Genomic DNA, 20,104 nt, shown 5'->3' on the forward strand with positions numbered 1-20,104 from the left:
TTTAAATATTTGACATTTCTGTAGGTAAAGTAGATTTTTTCTTGATTAAATTTAGGAAACTGAAAGTTAAGATTAAATATAATTTTGAATTTTGTGAAGAAAAATAAAAATATCTGACAATAATTATTGTTTTCGATCAAATTTTACTGATTATGGATATAAATATGTTAATTAATTAATTTAATTATAATTTTTTTTAACTGAACGTTGTAACTAAATTTAATTCTTTATCATATTTTTTGTATAGTGTAATTTAGTTTGACATTTTTGCAGATAAACTAAAATTTTAAAATATATGTTTTAAAATTAATCATATCTAACAATAATAATTCCAGCATAAAGCATTTTAAATAAAAAAATTTCTATGACTGAACATTATAATTAAATTTGATTACTAAATAGCATAAATCAAAGTTTGATCATTTGTGTAGGTTTTTTTAATGTGACAATTATTGCTTTTAAATTTGTTTTATAATAAAATTAATTATTATCACAGAATATATTTTAATGTCTGATTAAAGCAGTGAAATATATACACAGTCAAATTATCTAGGAAAAAATCGAATTAAATTAATTTTAAAAATAATTTAATTTATAAATTACAAAGTAACATAACTAAATATAAAAGAAGGCACTGTATAACAATTTTTTAATACAAAAATAATATTTTTTTACTAATTATCATATTCTTGGGCAATTTAGTACATCTTGTGTTATTGGCCTAATATTCATCAAATTTTTATAAAAATACTTCTATTATTATGGAAGGCACAATCTAAAGGACAAACAAAACAAATATGATACAATTATTATAAATAACCTAATAAATATTTAGATATTTGGTGGTTGTTATTATTTTAATTTTTGAAGAGGTTATAAGATTTTACAGTATATTTTTTATTTAGTTAGTAAAAACCACGTTTATTAATTCATTATATTTTCACATAAGGTTTCTTGGTTTTATTGCAATAATTTAAAAATATTTAAGTATTCCCTAGACACTTTGACTGTTTTTAATTTTAGAGATTTTATACATAAGTTGTTTGAGTAAAGTTGTTAAAAAAATTCGTTTCGACTTACTAATATTATTAAAATGTTCCTAATTAAAGTTTAAATATAAATTATTATTAATAAAATAGTTGTTTTTTCATTACATTTTAAAATGTGAATGTTACAACTAAATTTAATTATAACATAACGCAAAAGAAGAAGAATTGATCATTTGTCAATTTAGTTTCTATTAAATTTGTCCTTTTACTAAAATTGATGTGTTTTTTCCCAATGAACTCCAAAAAGTTTCGGAACGAACCCGACATTAAATATGCACCAATTTTTTAGTTTGGTTTAGTTGTGGCAAAAAGTTAGGAGTCGTAGGACGCAGATTTTAAATTTGATGTCATAATTCAAGCACATGAGCGGTCCCTCCCCTAATGTAATTTTTTTACCCTCCGCACACTTTCTATTAAAGCTTATTATACTTCAGTACATTATCGTAGATATTATCGTGCACGTTTATTTTATGCACGGTTTTAACTAAAATATTGTAATTCTAGTATACTCTGCAGTCGAATCGATTTCCATGTAAATAATTTATTAGCACCGGTGATTATTCATTTAGTGTTATAAACTATATCTATTGTGATCATACGCGGATCGATCCTCGCCTAAATATTTAATACGGGCTGATGTTTTATTACTGTACGTAAATACCAATGAATAAAATTGTAATATTTTCGCCATCTGTCTTGGTCCTCTGTTCTATTTTAAGAAATTAATTGTCTCGCCGAAACGACACAATTAATTATTTAAGGCGCTTAAGTTCGAAGAGCACCTGGACGCTTATTTCCGTCTTCGCGGCCTTAGTTGAGAACTGAGTTCTTAAAATAATAAAAGAAACGAATGATCTGCGCTAATGCGGACCGTACATCTTAGAAAGGACTTAACCATTTAACCGGAAAGATCCGGAAAGTAATCTGGGGACGAAGGCTCGTTTTCCCCGTCAATAAATTGGCCGCAGCTCTTGATATATGTCGTCCGGAATCGATAGTTTTTCTTTCCGGGCTTTTCAATTAAAACATCGGAATTTTCAATATAAATAGACCCGATCGGAATCGCAATGGAAAAATAGCGGCGAACGCCACGCCTGAATTTAAATTTGCGGTGCGAAACTTTTGCTTTGACTTTATTAGATGTCTAAGCGAAAACCGATCGAATCGATATTTGCCTAATTTGATATTCACACGTCTTGATTCTTTCCATTTCCAATCGGGATTTTGCAGTCTTCGAAAATGTTTTACGATTATTTTCTCTCTTTTTTTGTCGGGCCTAATGGCGTGTGAGAAAATTGCAACGTTGTAATTAAGAATCTGAATTTCATAGCAGTAAATTGATTAATTCCTAATTTCTTTATTTCGTGTTATATAAAGTTCAGCTGTCGTATTACGTGAGGGTCTTTTCATTCGTCTGTTCCAATAATCATTAATGTTAGGTGTTAAATCGAAGTATGTTTCTAAGTGGCAGTCTAAAAAATTAATTGTATATAATAAAATTGTACAAACAAAAACAGAATGTTGTTAGGTCGTTAATAATTTTTATTACACGTATTGAATATTATATTTAATACTACGTACCATAACAAAGCTTTTATGCGTCAAGATGAAAGGGTAAATGATGCAATAAACTGTTTATTATGCCACATTAAAACTTTTCGAATCATCTCTCATCGTTAATATTTTTGCATAGATTTTTGAATATGATAAATTTATGGTTGAATAATTAAAATTTTGGTATTCCATTATAATTTACATTTCAAGATTGAGAAGGAAAATTAAAAAAAAAAAGAAAATATCGGTCCTAAGAAGATAAAATAAAAAACTGAAAGAAGATTAAAAACAAAGTTTTATTAAATTGAAAATAAAATCTTATCATACTTTTAATCAGTAGTTTCAATTTTCTCTTTAGTAGTTAAGAATGTGTTCTTGACAAGTTTTAAAAGTCTATTACAAGTAAGCTGACGTAACATATTTATATTTTTTACTAGGTTTAGAAAAATAAACACAGAATTTTTTCCTTTCATTTTATTAATATTAAAATTTATTTCAGTCGGTAATTAAAATATGAGACGCAAAATTAAAAAATTGAAATACGAAGATTCTAGATAGATTAAAAAACAAAGTAAGCTAAAAACATTTAGTTAAATTAAAAATTATATCTTATCGGAACAAGTTAAATGCAAATTTTCCTGACAATGTCCATCATGAGTATTAAAATAATAGACAAGAACATATTATTTTTCAGTTTATTGGCTTGGTAAAAAAATAGAAAGTTGATATATTCAGACTATTACTAGAAGTAAAAGTAACCATAAGAGAAAAACATAAAACTGGTATTTTGTATGCATTTCTATAAAATTTAATTCAAATTTTTATAATATGTCCAATTTATTCTGTAATTAAAATATAAGAGGCAAACTTAAGAAATTGAAATATAGAAAGTTCTAGAAAGATTAAAAAACAAAGTAAACTAAGAAAGAAGCATTTAGTTATTATTTTATTATTATATCATCAAATTTTTAATTAATAGTTACAATTTTAACTTGTAAAATTCTGTTACAAGAATTTTAATAGAGATTTTTACTTTACTTTATAATAAAATTGAACTCAATTCAGCAAGTAAACCAGTAATAATAACATAATAATTTTAATTATATTTGTCATAATAATAAATATAGATTGAACTAGTTAATAAGCAAGGGAAATAATAAACCAGAACTTATTATTTTTCAGTTTATTAGCTGTGAATAAAAAAATAAACAGAGCATTATTAAGTTGATATATTCATTTTAACAGATTATTACTTGAAGTAAAGATGAATTTATAAGAGACAATTAAAAGACTGGTATCTTTTACGTATTCTTATAAATTTTAACTCAAATATTTATAATATTTACAATTTATTTTGGACTGTAATTAAAATATGAGAGGTAAGATTAAAAAATTGAAGATTCTAGAATGATAGGGGGATAATAAATAATAATATATTATTTTTCAGTTTAGTGGCTGTGTATAAAAAGTTTAATAATTATGCAACTTCAATTTAGCACGCAAATTAAGGTTATATTACTGACAACAAGGAAAAGTGCGAGCCGCATAACTTTTCTAGTAGATCACCGTTTTATGGGTTTTCTGCATCGAATCGTGATGATGAGATGGTAAATGATGTAGTAAACCGGTTCGAACGCCACATTAAAACTTTTTGGATTATCCCATCCCTCGGTAATTCTTGCCATTGGTTTTCGATTAATGCAAATCCGCCGACGAACCGGGGAGGCGAAGAATTCGAGATTTGCACGGACAACGCTCGCTAAAAGGCGTTACAAGTAATAAAAAAAAGTCGCATACATAGCGAAAGTTTCTCTCGATTGAGTAAAATATGGTGACAGCGGCAAATTCCATTTGACCGGCCTGTCATGTCCTATATCCCGGGCCGGATGGCCTATAAAATTCGTTGGTTTTCTAAAGGGCATGCTACGCGTCAGCTGCCGGTTTCACACAGATCTGTCCTCATGTTCGGGTGGCTTACTTCGAATTGGATGCCGCGCCAACTTATAATGGGTTAACGGTCCACTCCGTCCCACACTTTACTACAATCCGACTCTCAGTTTATCTACCAATTTCTCTCGCTCCCGCCCGAAAACTAAATTCATTATGTCGCATCATCCATTGTCTGGCGCTTTCAAACGTTAACAATTCATTTTTACTCGCGACTCGCCCTTTCTGCTCTACATCAAACTTCAGCACTCCCGCCTTAATTGTTTCGGATTTATCTTGATTGGAGTTTTACATTATTTGAATAATTGATCATTCTGCAGCGAAACTCATTAATTAAATGTATTCTTAACAGGCGGCATCATCAACATGAACAAGACGTTCGCTATCTGTTCAATTTGATGGAAAATAAACCAACTTTCGTTTTTTTCTCCTATCTCCGCTAACTTATCCAATTATTCATTCATATTTTTGAAGTTGCAGTTCTATGTTGTAGGATGAGCAAATGAGGGCTTTGAAAATGTTACATTACTGTTTACTGTCTTTATTTAAATGTGTGTTGGCAGAAGGAAGAGCTATGAAATGTTCATGGTCAAAAAAAGCTATTCACTTGAAAAATAAAGATTTTCTCTCCAGAGAAGAGAGAAATATTAATTAACATGAAATGTCAAAGGTATAAGTATTAGTCACGACATCGCTAAAAAATTAAAATGCTCCGGAAGAGTGATTTACAATATTAATAACAAGAAACAACATCAGTTAACGAAATACTTTCTTACCTTCACTAAAGATGAATTAATTGAACTATACATTATCAGTATGTCTAGAAGTACAGTAGTCTGCAAGTATATACACTCCTGGTCAAAAGTTTGGAAATTCTAAAATTAAATTGTTTATTATTGAAATAGTTGATAAACAATAAATGATTTAAGTAAAATTATTAATAAAAATGTTTCTATAAATTGTATTTACTTTTATTAAGATGTAAAGTAAAATAGAATTTTATTCAAAATCAAAGTATTTTATTTGGACCTAAGATTGCTTATGAAATAATTTAATTTTCGAATAATAAACCAAAAACAAATAAAAACATTAATATTGTATAACTAATAGCTTGTATGACTGCTCTACACATTTTGTTCATGCGGCCAACCAATTCTAAATAATAAAAGATGTTCTATAGGGTTTAGATCTAGTGATTGTGAAGGCCATGGTAAAATTTGTACTTTTTCTTGTTCGGGTCAATCTTTTATGGTCTTGTCCTGTTGAAACGACCATCTTAGTGGCATATTATCCTGTGCGAAAGGTAGCATGTAGTCCTTTAATATGTTTTCATAAACAAATATATTCATTTTTTCGGTAATATGGACCAACAGATCAACCTCATAAAGATTGAAACAATTCCATACCATAACATTCCCCCTCCGTGTTTAACTGTACGAAATTGATATTTTTTATGGAACCGTTTGCATACTAGTCCTCTTACAAAACTATTGTCATTTCTAAATAAATGAAACATAATTTCATCCATAAATAATACCAATCCCCACTTTTCGGTCACCACGAAAGAAGCTTTCTTGCAAGATCAAATGTTTTACTAATGTAGGATAATGCACAACCACATACAGCCCATGTTGTCCGAAATTATCTTGCTGAAGTTGAGGTTAGTGCCGTGGCCTGGCCAGCTCGAAATCCTGACCTTAAACCAATAGAACATATCTGGGACATTCTTGGGAGACGTTTAAGGGTCAATCCTAACCATCGGAATAACATGTGGAGCATCATCTATTCAAAATTTGGAAGAATTTGGATCAAAATGAAATTCGAGTATGAAAAAAAATATGTGAGGTTGTCATTCGTACTAGGGGTGGAAGTACCCGACATTAAGTTTAAAATTTGTTAATTTTAATATTTTTTTAAACAATCATAAATAAAAACGTATTTTTAAATAAGTAAATAGTGTATACGTTTATTTTTAGCGTATTCAGAAAATGTTGTCAATCAATTATTATTGGTGTGGTGCGTTAATTTCTTGTGGCAGTGCATTAATTATCATCGTTGTCCAAATAAAAGGTTTGATCCTAGATACACCACAAAAACTTTGAAACACGTATGGAACGACATGAAGTCCCGATTAAAACACCAAAACCATCAAATTTAGATGAATTGTGGTTATTAATTGAAGAGCCGTGGAATTTAATTTGAAACGACTGTTGTCGATATCTCGTTGAATTTATGCTTCGCCATTTACAAACGGCGAACCCCCAACATAATATTAACCTTTTTTTGGTTAAGTATACAATATTTAATAAAAATATATTAATTTAATTTAAGTATTTAAGTAATTTAAGCAATTCCATTTAATTAGAGGTGTGCATTTCTTAATTAACGTAAATAGTATTATATCCTGCACAATAAAATCTAAATCTTTAAAACTTCTCATCAAGGACATTTTTTAAACCCGAAGAAAATTCATTGTAATTTAGAAGGAACATAAAATATTATAAAATTAAATATTAATAATTCAACAGAAAAATTCGCTTTAATAATAATGACGAAAATGACTCAAGTCGTCAAAACTATTTTTAATATTAGCTTTGATATAAATATAAAATCATGACCAAGTGCAAATGTAAACTCATTTAAGTTAGAAAATCTCGGGAAAAGCAGATTTTTATTCTCCAACATGAAAACACACACATAAAACTACCATGTCCAATTCGTGAAACATACGAAATACAAAATTTTATTATATTAGATTTCATTCGTCATAAACAATAGTGCACACATGCAAACGATATAGGAACGAATGCATCCGCGAAAATATCAAACAACGAAAAACTAACTAGATCAGAAACTCAATTTTCTCAAATGGGCATATAACTGATAAAGTCGAGCTCCATCCTCAAAACGTACGGTTGAGTTATGGTGGCGCACGGAAGAATGAAACTTTCATCTGAATACGACCACCCCGCTAAATTTACGTCGAAGTGGATGGTAATAAAGAAACTGCAAACGGTAAAGTGCAATTTGAAGGTAATTGTTTAAAACAAACGGCTGATGAGAAAATTCGCGTGCCCGCAACACGACGGGTTCACTTTTGCACACGTTCTGCCGTTCCATCGACCATAATTTCGATCCACTATTTTTAATTAACAACCTCATTTTGAAACCATTCGGTTCTTTTTTTTTAAAATTGGCAAACGAACCGAGGCGCTTCTTTGTTACGATGGCTAAAGCGGGGCAAGCCCGCACCCTCGCCGTTTAATGATTCATGCCGTTTGATTAGTCTTTACATTTTCACGAGGTGTGAAAAGGACCTCGTGGCCGGCACCTCGTTTTCCTGCACGACCAGCGAAAAATTTTAATCGCGTCCAAGTATTTGCGCACGCCCATTTTTATACTTTGTTTGTTTAATCTTTCTCGAAGTATCTAAAATGGCTCGGATTTCAAGTTGAATATTTGAATATTATAAATTCGAATTTTTATAAAAGAAAATTACTAGTTTAGTTAACTATTTGAAAATTTGTTTTACTTTTTAATATTCTAATACTCGAATATTATCTTTAATATGATTCAAATTTAGATTATTTGATTATTTGAATATTCATATTTTCAATTATATTTTATTGTATCTTTTATTTGAATTATTCTCTTTTGTACAATCCTAATTTAGGATACTTAATATTCTAATACACGAATATTGAAATATTCGAATGGTTATTTAATTTTTCAAACATTTCACTTATTCTTTTTTGTATTTTTAATTTTGAATACTTAATATTTTAATAGTCAAATATACAAATATTTAAAATATGCTCTTTTGTAAAAATTTTATTTAAAATATTTAATTATTTGTATATTCAAATATTCGAATTATTCTCTTTTCTAGAATTTTTAATAAAATATTTAATTTAGAATATTTAATATTTGAATAGAATTAAAATTTACAGTACCTTATATTCTAATACTTGAGTATTCAATTATTTTAATCTTCAAATACTTGAATTATTTTCTTTTGTAGAATGGTAATTTAAAATACTTAATATTCTAACCAATAAATGTTTATAAATATTTAAATTATTCTCTGTTGTAAAAATTTAATTTATTATTTAACAATTTAATATTTGATTCTTCAAATATTCGAACTATCTTTTTTAAAAATTTGATTTAGAATATTTAATAATTTAATACACAAATATTCAAACATATAATTTTTTCCTTGTTGTAAAAAAATAATTTTTATTATTTATTTGAATATTCATATGTTTGAATTATTCTCTTTTATATAAATCATAAATGTAAATACATAATAAGTTTATACTCGAATATTCAAATATTTAGAATATTTAATTATTTGAGTACTCAAATATTCAAATTAATCTCTTCTAGGATTCAATTTTAAAGTATATCATATTCTATTACTCGATTTTTTAATTATTCTAATTATTCTTTCAAACTTTCAAATAATCGAATTGTTTTCTTTTCTAGAATTTTAATACTCGAAAATTCTAATATATATTTTATTATTCTTTATTGTAAAAATTTTAAGTAACACATGGGCTGAAAATATCCGGCCTAACACATTGAAGGCGCTAGTTTTATTGCATTCACCTCTTTAGTAGTACCAACCCGTAAAAGACTGCTGTTAAAATTTCATGATATTCCATTAATTAGTTGGTAAGTTATTATGTTAAGAGTGACGCTACTTTTGTTATTTTCAAAACAATGGGTCAAAAACAATTTCGTGTTTTAATTTTACACTGCTTCTTGATGGGAAAAAATACAGTTCCAGCGAAGCAATGGCTTGAAAAGTGTTACGGGGACTCCGCTCCATCCGAAACAACAATAAAACGTTGGTTTGCTGACTTCAAACTTGGTCGTAGGGACACTGATGATGCAGAATGCAGTGAACGTCCAAATGAGGCGGTAACACCAATCAAAAAAATTCACAAAATCGTTTTGAATTATCGAAAAGTGAAGTTGCGTGAGTTAGCTGACATCGTAAATATATCAAAAGAACGTGTTGACTTTATATTGCATGAGCATTTAACTATGAGAAAGCTGTGTTCAAAGTGGGTGCCGCGTTTGCTCTCTGTTGACTAAAAACAAGAACGTTTTGATGATTCTGAGTAGTGTTTGGTCGTGTTTTAAAACGATCCTAATCTGAGTGGACAGCAACTGGTGAATCTCGTCCAAAACGACAGCACAACTATCTTGAGAAGGGAAATACCATCAACAGTGAATTATATAGCTTTATTGGAGCATTTGAAGGCCGACAATGCAAAGTAACGAGCGCATATGACAAAGAAAAAAGTTTTGTTTCATCAAAACAACGCACCGTGTCACAAGTCAATCAAAACAATGGCAAAACTACATGAATTGAACTTTGAATTGCTCCCACATCCACCGTATTCGCCAGATTTGGCTCCCAGCGACTTCTGGCTGTTCGCAGACCACAAAAAAAAATGATCGCCAGTAAGAAATTTCGGACGAATGAAGAGGTTATCGCTGAATTTGAGGCCTATTTTGAGGCACAAAATAAATCGTTTTACAAAAGTGGTATTGAAATGTTGGAGCGGTGCTGGAATGATTGCGTGGAGATTACGTTGATGAATAAAGCTAATTTTGAATAAAAAAAAACGTGTTTTCTTTGTTAGGTCCGGAACATTTCAGCCCATATGTTATTACAAACTAATGTTCAATATTTTATTATTTTGGTTGTAAAAAAATAATGTGCAATATATTTAATAATTTGACTATTTGAAATTCGAATTATTATCTTTTCTAGAATTTAAATTTTCAGTATTGAATATTCTAATACTTGAAGATTCAATTATTTTAATTATTATCTATTGTCGTATTCAAATTCAGAATATTTAATAATTCAAATCTTCAAATATGTTAATAATTCTCTATAGTAAAATTTAAATTTGGAATTTTAATATTTTTATACTCGAATTTAAATATTCAATATTTTATTAGACTGTTTGTATATTTAAATATTCGAAATATTCTCTTTTCTAGAATTCAAATTTACGGTATTGAATATTCTAAAACTTGAATATTTAATTATATTAATTATTATCTGTTGTCGGACATAAATTTAGAACATTTAATAATTCAAATCTTCAAATATTTTAATAATTCTCTGTCGTATAATATAAATTTGAAAAATTTATATATATTCTTATGCTCGAATTGAAATATTACAAAATACTAATAATATTCAATATTTTATTATTCTGCTTGTAAACAATTAATTTGCAATATATAATAATTTGACTATTCAAATATTCGAATATTTAATTATTTTAATTATTCCCAATTGTAAAATTTAAACTTTATTTAAACTAATATTTACTACTTTACTCGAATTTAAAGATTACAATACTCTAATATTCAATGTATTATTATTCTGCTTTGTAGAGTTCAAATTATTCTAATGGACTATCCTTTTTTGTGACTTGTTTTATTGTGATTGAATTCCAGTTAGAAATTTCAACATTCGATACAGATATTTTAAAAATTCCAGTTATTTAATCCCATTTTTGTTCACACATAGTTGTTCATTTAATCCGTTTTAAGCCTCACCGTAATTAATTAGAATAACAACAATAATAGTACCATTGTTTTTACTGTTGCGGATTACCACAGTGGCGATAATTGTTTGGGAAGAAGGGTTGTCGACGGTCTGAATATGTATTCATAATGCCCGTACAACATGTGACGTTTTGATTAATTGCAGGTGTCGCAGGGAGGAGTGTCGAGCCGCGTCGGACCCCGTCCACGCTTCTCACGGTGAGTACACACAACCAATTTTCACTTCAATTATGCCCCCGGGACCCTTTACGGCCTGCCAGCCTGTCTGCCGTTTCGTGAGTCCCGATCGATTTTTCCCTAATTCTATATATGTATGCGGAATATTAAAACAATGTTCGATTCTTGTTTACGCGTGAAAGTGTTGTTGTGTATTGATTTCGGATTGACAGGCGTTTTACTTTGATTTTTCGTCCGGCAAATTAAAACGTTCGGTTTAAATTTATAAATGTATCAACGTCTGGTTTCCGTGCTTTACAGCTTGACGTTTTTCTTTCGAAATTGACCCCAAACAAATTTGATTAGCCACATTTCCGTGACGTTTTCAGGGTAACACAAAATGACAAATAATCCGATTTTGGTTAAGTTAAGGAATGTCGACAAAAATTGATTTAATTACACATTAAAGAATATTGATGCACATCTTTTTTAGGGAGTTTATGGCCAAAACATTTACGTCGTGTTCCGCCTTTGTTTGTATTTTTGCGCCATAACCGGCTGGTTTTTAATTACCAATTCCTTTTTAATGCTGAAAAAATTCGCATCCGACACGAGATAATCGTGTCTTTATGACGTTCTAATTACGTGGCATTTTAAGAGGCACGTGGGAAAGTCATTGTTTAACACAACGTCCTCGGGAATAATGCATGATTCATTTCGAGAGCGGTAACGAGCAGATTTATGCAGATTGGTGTTACTTAAATTAAAAAAAAGGAAAATGGAAAATATTTACCGCCTCCATTGTTTTTACATAAATATTCGAGGTGTACGATGAAAACGTGTCAGGTATGTGCGTATCGTGTTGAGCGAGGGAGCAAATGTAAACGTGTTTATGCGGTGATTGAAATGTTGCTTCTAACGAGCTGTTTCCAAAATATACCCATGTCGCAATTATACACAAATTCGATGGCGAACTTCGTTCTTAAATTGAACGGGTTCCAGGTGTTAATACAAAGTTAATGGTCGCCAGATATAATCATCGGATTGTGAATAATTTATGTGCGGTGTCGTCGGTTATCGCATGTCGAACAGAAATTCAATTTAGTCCGCATCACACCGTAATAGTAATCGTATGCATCATCAACAAATAGATCTGACTAAAAGGTACGGTATGTCGGTGGAGCGGTGATTTACCGAGGCGCCCGATGTGTATAAAGAACCCTCCACCTCCCCGCACTATCACAATAAATAATAATAAATCAATTCCTCAGCAATGTCAACGGCAGACACTATCGTGACATGAGGTCAGGTTATCGATTTCGCTTAGAAAAATGTTCCGTTTGCTGATTGTACGGTATTGAAATGGTAATGACCGGGACGGTTCGGATAGGACGTAATTAAGATCGCGCCAGCCGCCTCATTACAATAAAGAATCGAATTACAACGCGGAATTCCACATTTCCGGCTTAAATGAAGAGCGAATTTAATTATTCGACGGTCGGTACATTTATTTCGTGCTGCGGTTCATCTCAACTATTTTTGAGTGGCAATTTCCTGTACGTACCGCCGATCCTTCGGTCACGTTTTTCTACAGCGGACAGCCAATTTTTGAATAATCTACTTCATTTATACATTTGTCCCTTTTACTTCATTTGAACTACGTGCTTAAAAGTTGTTTGAATTCTACTTATTAAAAGGGATTATTAAATTTTCTATTAAATACAAAGTTTTTGAAACAAAAGGACAAATATTAAAATACCTTTTAAGCTTTCAACTAATGACGACAAAATATTTCACATTCTTTAGCTGTTTTGTCTTTGTAACCTAATGATGGAACATTCCTTTTTAAATTATAATCTAGAAAACTATGTCAACAACGAGACTTTATCGTTTCGTTCGTTATGTAAGTAAATAAAAACAGCAGGGAAATTTAAATTTGTCAATAAGCAAAATGGATATTATACTGCACTACAAATATTTGAATTTGTGAAAGTTAAGTAACTATATGTTTTAATTATTTTGATGTTTTGGATATTACTAGATAAAGAAGTACTGACTTAAAAGGTTAATTTTTTTTTAATCCTATACTGATCTTAATGAATAATATTATATATATATATATATATATATATATATATATATATATATATATATATTAATAAAATTTTCAGAATACAATTTGGTTACATTACAATGAAAGTTGTTCGACTTATTTAATAATGTGTGGTTACGCCACCATTTTGAATAGACTCTTGTATTCGGTTAGGTATAATTTGAATGAGGTGATGAACCGAGTGGTCTACCGATAACATTCCAAATATGTTGGATGAGATTTAAATCTGGTGACATTGCGGGCCATGGGAGTACCACTACATTGGCTTCTTGGGGGAACTGTCTTGATAAAATATTGGATTATTCAGGCGTTGTATAGTACTGTGATGGGTGATTTACTCCCAACAGCTATTGCACCCTAAACCATAACGTTCTGTGTAAATGCAGTATTCAATTATTAAGTTTAAATTTGTTACCCCCTGTGATAGTCCGGCCTTCCTCATACTAATAATGTGGGCTTGGTAAAAGTCACGTAATTCACGAAAAGTTATACATATTCTAAAAAGTTTATTAAAATTGTTAAACAAATTCAGTGTTGCATTTATTATTAAAACCAGTATGTACTATGGAATTTTCGGTCACTAAAGTCGCAACAACTTGTGATATGCTTTTTTATATAATATTAATAATATACAATACTGCAATAGTATTACCCGAATTATTTTGTATTCCCACTAAGCCCAAGAGACTTATCATTAGGTATTTCACTATTACACTCACATTGGTAGTTCTCATATCTGTTTAATATTCGTAGAATTCATATTCATAATTTTAGGTTGAAATCAATCTTCACTCAAAAGCCGTGTTTTTTTTTTTTTTTTGGTAATTTATTGTATATCCCGGACTGTCTCATATCATTTGATCTTTCCCCATAATTATGAATGAATTATAACGTCTAGATTTTGTATTTGTAGTGGTACATGATTCCTTATATAGAATATTAGAATATATTATTTATGCAATTTAATATATCTAATCATTAATGTGTGCATACTAAAAAAATTTTCATCTATTATCAGTTCTTATTAAACAAATTAAAGTTATCCTTATATCTGAGCAAAAGATTTTTAGAAGAAAATTCAATATTGACTTTTATGTTAAATTAAAATGTTTTTTGAAGTCTACTTACTTTTTCTATGTAAGTAAAAGTCTGTTTATTAAAATATCAATAAAAAAGTAATTATACTCTTCTAAATCTGTTAAATATCGATTTACGTAAATATATCAGTTTCGGTTTAGGTATTTTAAAATGTGTTTTCGTCAAAAATTGAGTTTTGGACTCTTAATCAGTTTTGTCTACTACTCTTGAAATACGGCCAAATCAACCACCGTCGATTAAAATTTTTATTAAATATTTACTGACTAGATGATCAATTTTTGTAACAAAAATAAAATTTAATTATATACCAGTAACAGCTCTGCTGAAGCCTGTCCTATTTTATTGGAACCAAGTTGTATTATATAATTGTTCCGTTTTATGTGTTCATACATATTTTACTTGCACAGCAATTCTCATTATTAAATTAAATTAGAAGTTAATTTCGCTGTTTGCAGCGTTCATTATTCATCACAACACAATTTCTATTCACGTCGGTTTTCAGACACTATTTCTGCGGATTGTTATGGACATAATGGAATATGTAGCAGTATTTTTTGCTCGATCCTCGAGAAAGGTTTTGAAAAGGGTCCGAAATTAATTTTCCTCGCTCGAATTTTCGTATCGACGGTTTTTTACTACGACAACAAAACACGGTGCAGGGTTAAAAGGGGTAATTGAGAGTAATATCTTGAATAATGAACACGATTAAAATGAACTTTATATTTGTTTACTATAAGTATAAAGTTTTGTGTAGTTTGTAAAGTTTGCAATATTGTTCAACAAGTTTAGGAAACGGGTTAAGGTAGTCGGATACTTATAATAATAGAATCTTTGGAAAGTTGTAAAATGTGTTGTCTTATTTAATTAAGTTAATCGATTTGTTACGTTACGAAAATTGCACTTAATCTAAAGGGTGATAATTTGATAAATTATGCCAATGTATATTATCATTGTTAATTAATTATGTACAATTTTGACTCAACTTATATTTTCCCATTTTTGCGCAAACGAAATAAAACCGTACAATTAAATGTTCGCTGCTCAACACGCTATTAATTATCTTTTCTCGTTTCCCGTGTTTTTAAACCGCCCGGCATTCATTACAAATAAGCAAACTCGAAATTAGCTTCACGGATTAATCTTCATTATGTGTGTGCATAATATTTAAAGAATTGCAGGATTGCTGTTACCAACAGCGGTTAATAATGCTTTTATTTATCATTGCAGTTGCACTAAAGCAAAATTGAATTATGTATTTCGCCAACGCGTAAATAAGACGCTTACTGGGATCATTAAAATCTTGCACACAATTTTCATCGCCTGCATTTTCCACGCGAATGCTTACGTTCATTAGTTTATATTTTGTGTTAGTTATAAATTTAATAAGATTTAATATTTTGATTATAAAAGTAGTTTATTTTGGAGAATGCTCTTTTGGATGTTTAACGGTCTGTTATAATTTTGTTCATTATTTGTTTTATACATTTATTAACCATATTAATAATTTATAATTTTTTTTATACTTAATATCTATTATTATAAGGACTTTATTTGTCCAGATTTAATAGAAATATTGTTTATTTTAAATTTTGTGGATATTAATTCAAAAATCTGATAAGTTTAAATTAATGACAACCTCACGTCATTTAAGATGATACTTAATGTATACAAAATATCATAAAAAACACGAAAATCACAACGTAATAAATCTTTAATAGACACGATCGCAAAAAGCAACGTGCATTTTAAGAGCCATCTGTGGGCGGAACTGGTTTTCACAAATAGAATCCTGCGTTATGCAGCAGATGGCTCTTCATGTTGGGTCATCGATTCCTGTTTTGTAGGACTCGTGTTCCTGCTTGAATCCAAGTGAATCCTGTAGATGGCGCTAGTTGGTGGTAGTTTTCTGCTTGCGGAAAATTTAGGAAAATTGACCTTTCGGAAAATCGATGAAATGCAGAAATCTGCACACTGGAAGGGTTCTATTTTAGTACAGGGGTTGAAACAGTGTTCTGTATTGTGGAAATTGTGGAAAATCAATTTTGATTAAGATATAGTTGTTGCTGAGAAATCAATAAATTGCAGTTTTCTGCTGTAATTGCGAATAATGATAATTTTTGATAAATATTGATAAAAATTTTAACTAAAGCAAATTACTAACAAATAAATTTAATAATACATTTTATTTTACGTACTGTGGTTTAAATAAAAGAATTCTGTCTTAAACGGGTGGAGAACTAACTACCCTTAAGGATAGATGGCAGATACATATAGTAATCAATACGTTGTTTTGAAAAATCTAAACGAGATACCACTTCATGTCTTGTTTTAACATATGTTTTTTTTTAAGTATTTTTGTATTAACTTTTTGATTGGTTTTATTATTAACAGTAACATTAAAATAATTATGTAATGGAAAATAGATAATTTGTTAGATTTATTCTATTTTGTTTCTAAAAAAATGTTTATATTAATCTGAAACAAAAGAGCTAATATATACAAAATATACAATGGATATATTTTGTACGAACATTTTAATTTTTCCATACAAAAACATTTTTGTATTAAAACAATAAAAACCATTTAAAACAATCAGGACAATTTGTAAATGAAATAAAACGGGTGTGAGCATCGTTGTCCATTATAATTCAGTTGTGAACATTTTGCGCAACGATTTTGTGTATTATAACAATAAACATAGTTATGGTAATCGTTATTTGCCAAGAGATCCATTTGCAAATAAATGTAATTCCATATCTACATATTCCCATAAACCAAACATTTGATTCGCTCATGCTGAACATTTGATTAATTAGCTACGTTTGTGTCTTTGAATTTCATTACCGACTATTCTGTTAAGTAAATCAGTTCAATTAATTAATTGTACAAACTGAATTGGATTACGTCTCTTAGGTTGGTAACGGGGACGTTCATATATTTAACAAAGTAATGAACTAAAACAACAGTTACTTAGATTGGATGATGTTACTAATCCCGAGTGGCTGTGAAAAATTGTACTTTTAATTGTACTAATTAATCATTTGGCCAAATTGAATTTCGCTCTTGATACATAAAACTGAAAAGGCGTAAATAAAATCTAATTAATTTTTTTCATCCCGAAAACCATTACCGAAAAAGGGTTAAATGTAAATTAAAACATGTATCCATTCCATTATGATTGCGTTTTAATTAATTTCAACATTTCAACAAGTATTTTTTTATCAAATTGATAAAATAACCGTCCGAAAAGTTTTTCGACATATCGACCCCGGAATTGAATTCGGCCAGAATTGCATTTGGCTTCACAATCGAGCCAATTATAAGAAAACTTTAATCCCAAAACTGAACTTCTCCAAATTATTTCCTAGTTAAGACTTAATATGTTTTCATTATACCGGGGGGGAAATAATACAGTTTCTTTCGCGTTATTCGAAAAGTTTAAATACGAACTCGGAAGTTGGCTCGGTGGAGGAATTGCTTGTAAAAGTATCGTAATTTGATTATCGGAACGAAATAAATTTGACGGAGATTTCCTTCCTCGATGGAAGGAAGGTTGATTTCTTTTTTTATTAATTATGGACTATTATAGTTTATTGGCTACTATCATCCTTTGCAAAAGGCTGTTGGATTGGAACGAAAAAATAAAGTGGATTTGTAAGTTGCACATGAAATTTTCATTTCCATTTTGTTTACTCTGTGTTTGGACCGATACTTTGTTTGGGAAGCATTTACTTTACCTCCGGGCTAGTTCAGCTTTTATTTTTATTTTCCTTCCAATTATTCGCTTGGAGCAAATGTGAGGATTAAGTGTTCTTGTACGACGGGGTTTTGCTCTCGCGTTTCTGCAACCAGATACTACTAATAATGCGTGTAAACAGCTCTACCTATTCCATTGTCGGGCATTAATTTATGTTATGGTGTGTTTTATTTGTATGTATTTGATGTGGCATATGATTTAGGTGGCACGTTGTTTGCAATTAGTCTCCTGACATCAATTTACACAGCATTATCGTAAGATTTTTATCGAGAAACGTAAATTAAATTGCTTAACGTTAAATGGATCAGTTGGGAGTATATTTTAAAGTACAACCTTTAAGAATTCAGAATTCCGTGGTTGTTTCGAAATTCAATGCGGCCCCGGCAACAGGAACGGCGGCAGCATGCAGGCACAGGAACAGTATATTGTGCCTGCAACAATAGGCCAATGTTAGTGGAGAACGTGGGGTGACCGCAAGATTAAATAATGGTTGCCCAGGGTATTACTGCCGGTGACCGCAAGTCGATGAAAACAAGGAGGATATATTGATATATTAAGGGCTTACAATGCCACTGTTTTCCGCCATTTTCACCCCCTCCCGCCAGCCGCCGATGTTTTTGATTTGTTGCAGGAAATGTAATCGCCGTAATTATTCTAATTCCGACTAGCAAAACATAAATAATGACTCGATGATATCCTCATGAATAATTATGTTGTTTAAGCGCCATATCGATTCTACCTTTGTTACTTACGAAACGAAACTTTTCCATTAGGGGTTAATTGTGTTTAATAAAATCTAGGCGGAATTCCTACACAGGAACTAAAAGGCTCATTATATTCGTACTCCAATACGTCCAAATAAACATCACTACACGGATTTTATTTGTGTTTAACGATAATGCTCGAAAGAAAAAGGAACTGAACTCAATTATTCAATCAACATTACTTTTCCCACTCCCTATTTCGAACTTTAAACATTAAAATTTCAACACCAGATCGTAGTCGTAATAATTCATCTTATTTTTTATCAACCACAGTATTTTCAACTACCAAAAAATAAACCACTCTATTTGTATATATAATAAATATGTACACTTTCGCTCATATGTAACTTTAGAAATTTTCATTTGTCTTGATAAGAGTGTACGTTTAAATATTCATATTATTGTCAGATATGCAGTATGTTTGATAACAATACAACGGAATAATTGTTTATCGGTGTATTTAGTTAGGTATTTATTATTTCGATAAAAATTCAAGGGTCAAAAGTAGAGGAACTAAAAAATAAAACAATCTTACGTACATTTAGCCTTTCTTTAGCTATCTAGTAGCTCATCCAGTAATTTTAATAACTTAACTTCCAAACTTCTTTTTTTTCATTCATAATCGTAATATTTTTTTCCACTGATTTTAAATTTTCATAGATTGTATTCAATTGTTTTAGGATCTGGATTTTATGCTGGGTAAGATATTACACTTACTCCTTGAGTAGCGAATCATTCTTTAACTGTATTAGACGAGTGTTTCGTATCGTTATCATGATGGAATGTCCACCTTAAACTCATGTTATCTTTGAAAAATTGAAGCATTGTCACCACAAACCCAGAAAAACATCCCCAAACCATAAAGCCTCCTCCACCGTGATTCACAGTAGTCTTAGTGCTCTTATAGGTATACCTCATAATAAGTGGTATTATCCCCCATGAAATGCCATCAGACTTAAATATTTAGAACAGACTTTCATCGAAAAAAAAAAAAATGTTTTCCATTGTCCATCTGTCCCATTCAGTTCTATTTTTTTTTTTGCATAAATGAAGGCCTTCTTTACTC

General features: G+C 30.0%; 1 protein-coding gene across 3 annotated transcripts in view; it reads left to right on the plus strand.

Annotated features, from left to right (window-relative positions):
• The window catches only part of LOC109605910 (tyrosine-protein phosphatase Lar), a 343,758-nt gene that overhangs the window by 114,580 nt on the left and 209,074 nt on the right, over positions 1-20,104 (plus strand). For all 3 annotated transcript variants that reach the window (XM_049963666.1, XM_049963665.1, XM_049963667.1), the window contains one exon: positions 11,296-11,348. The gene's annotated coding sequence lies outside the window, so the exon portion shown is untranslated. The remainder of the gene's footprint in view (positions 1-11,295; positions 11,349-20,104) is intronic.

The sequence above is a fragment of the Aethina tumida genome, chromosome 2 (assembly GCF_024364675.1).
Source record: "Aethina tumida isolate Nest 87 chromosome 2, icAetTumi1.1, whole genome shotgun sequence".
Lineage (NCBI taxonomy): Eukaryota > Metazoa > Arthropoda > Insecta > Coleoptera > Nitidulidae > Aethina > Aethina tumida.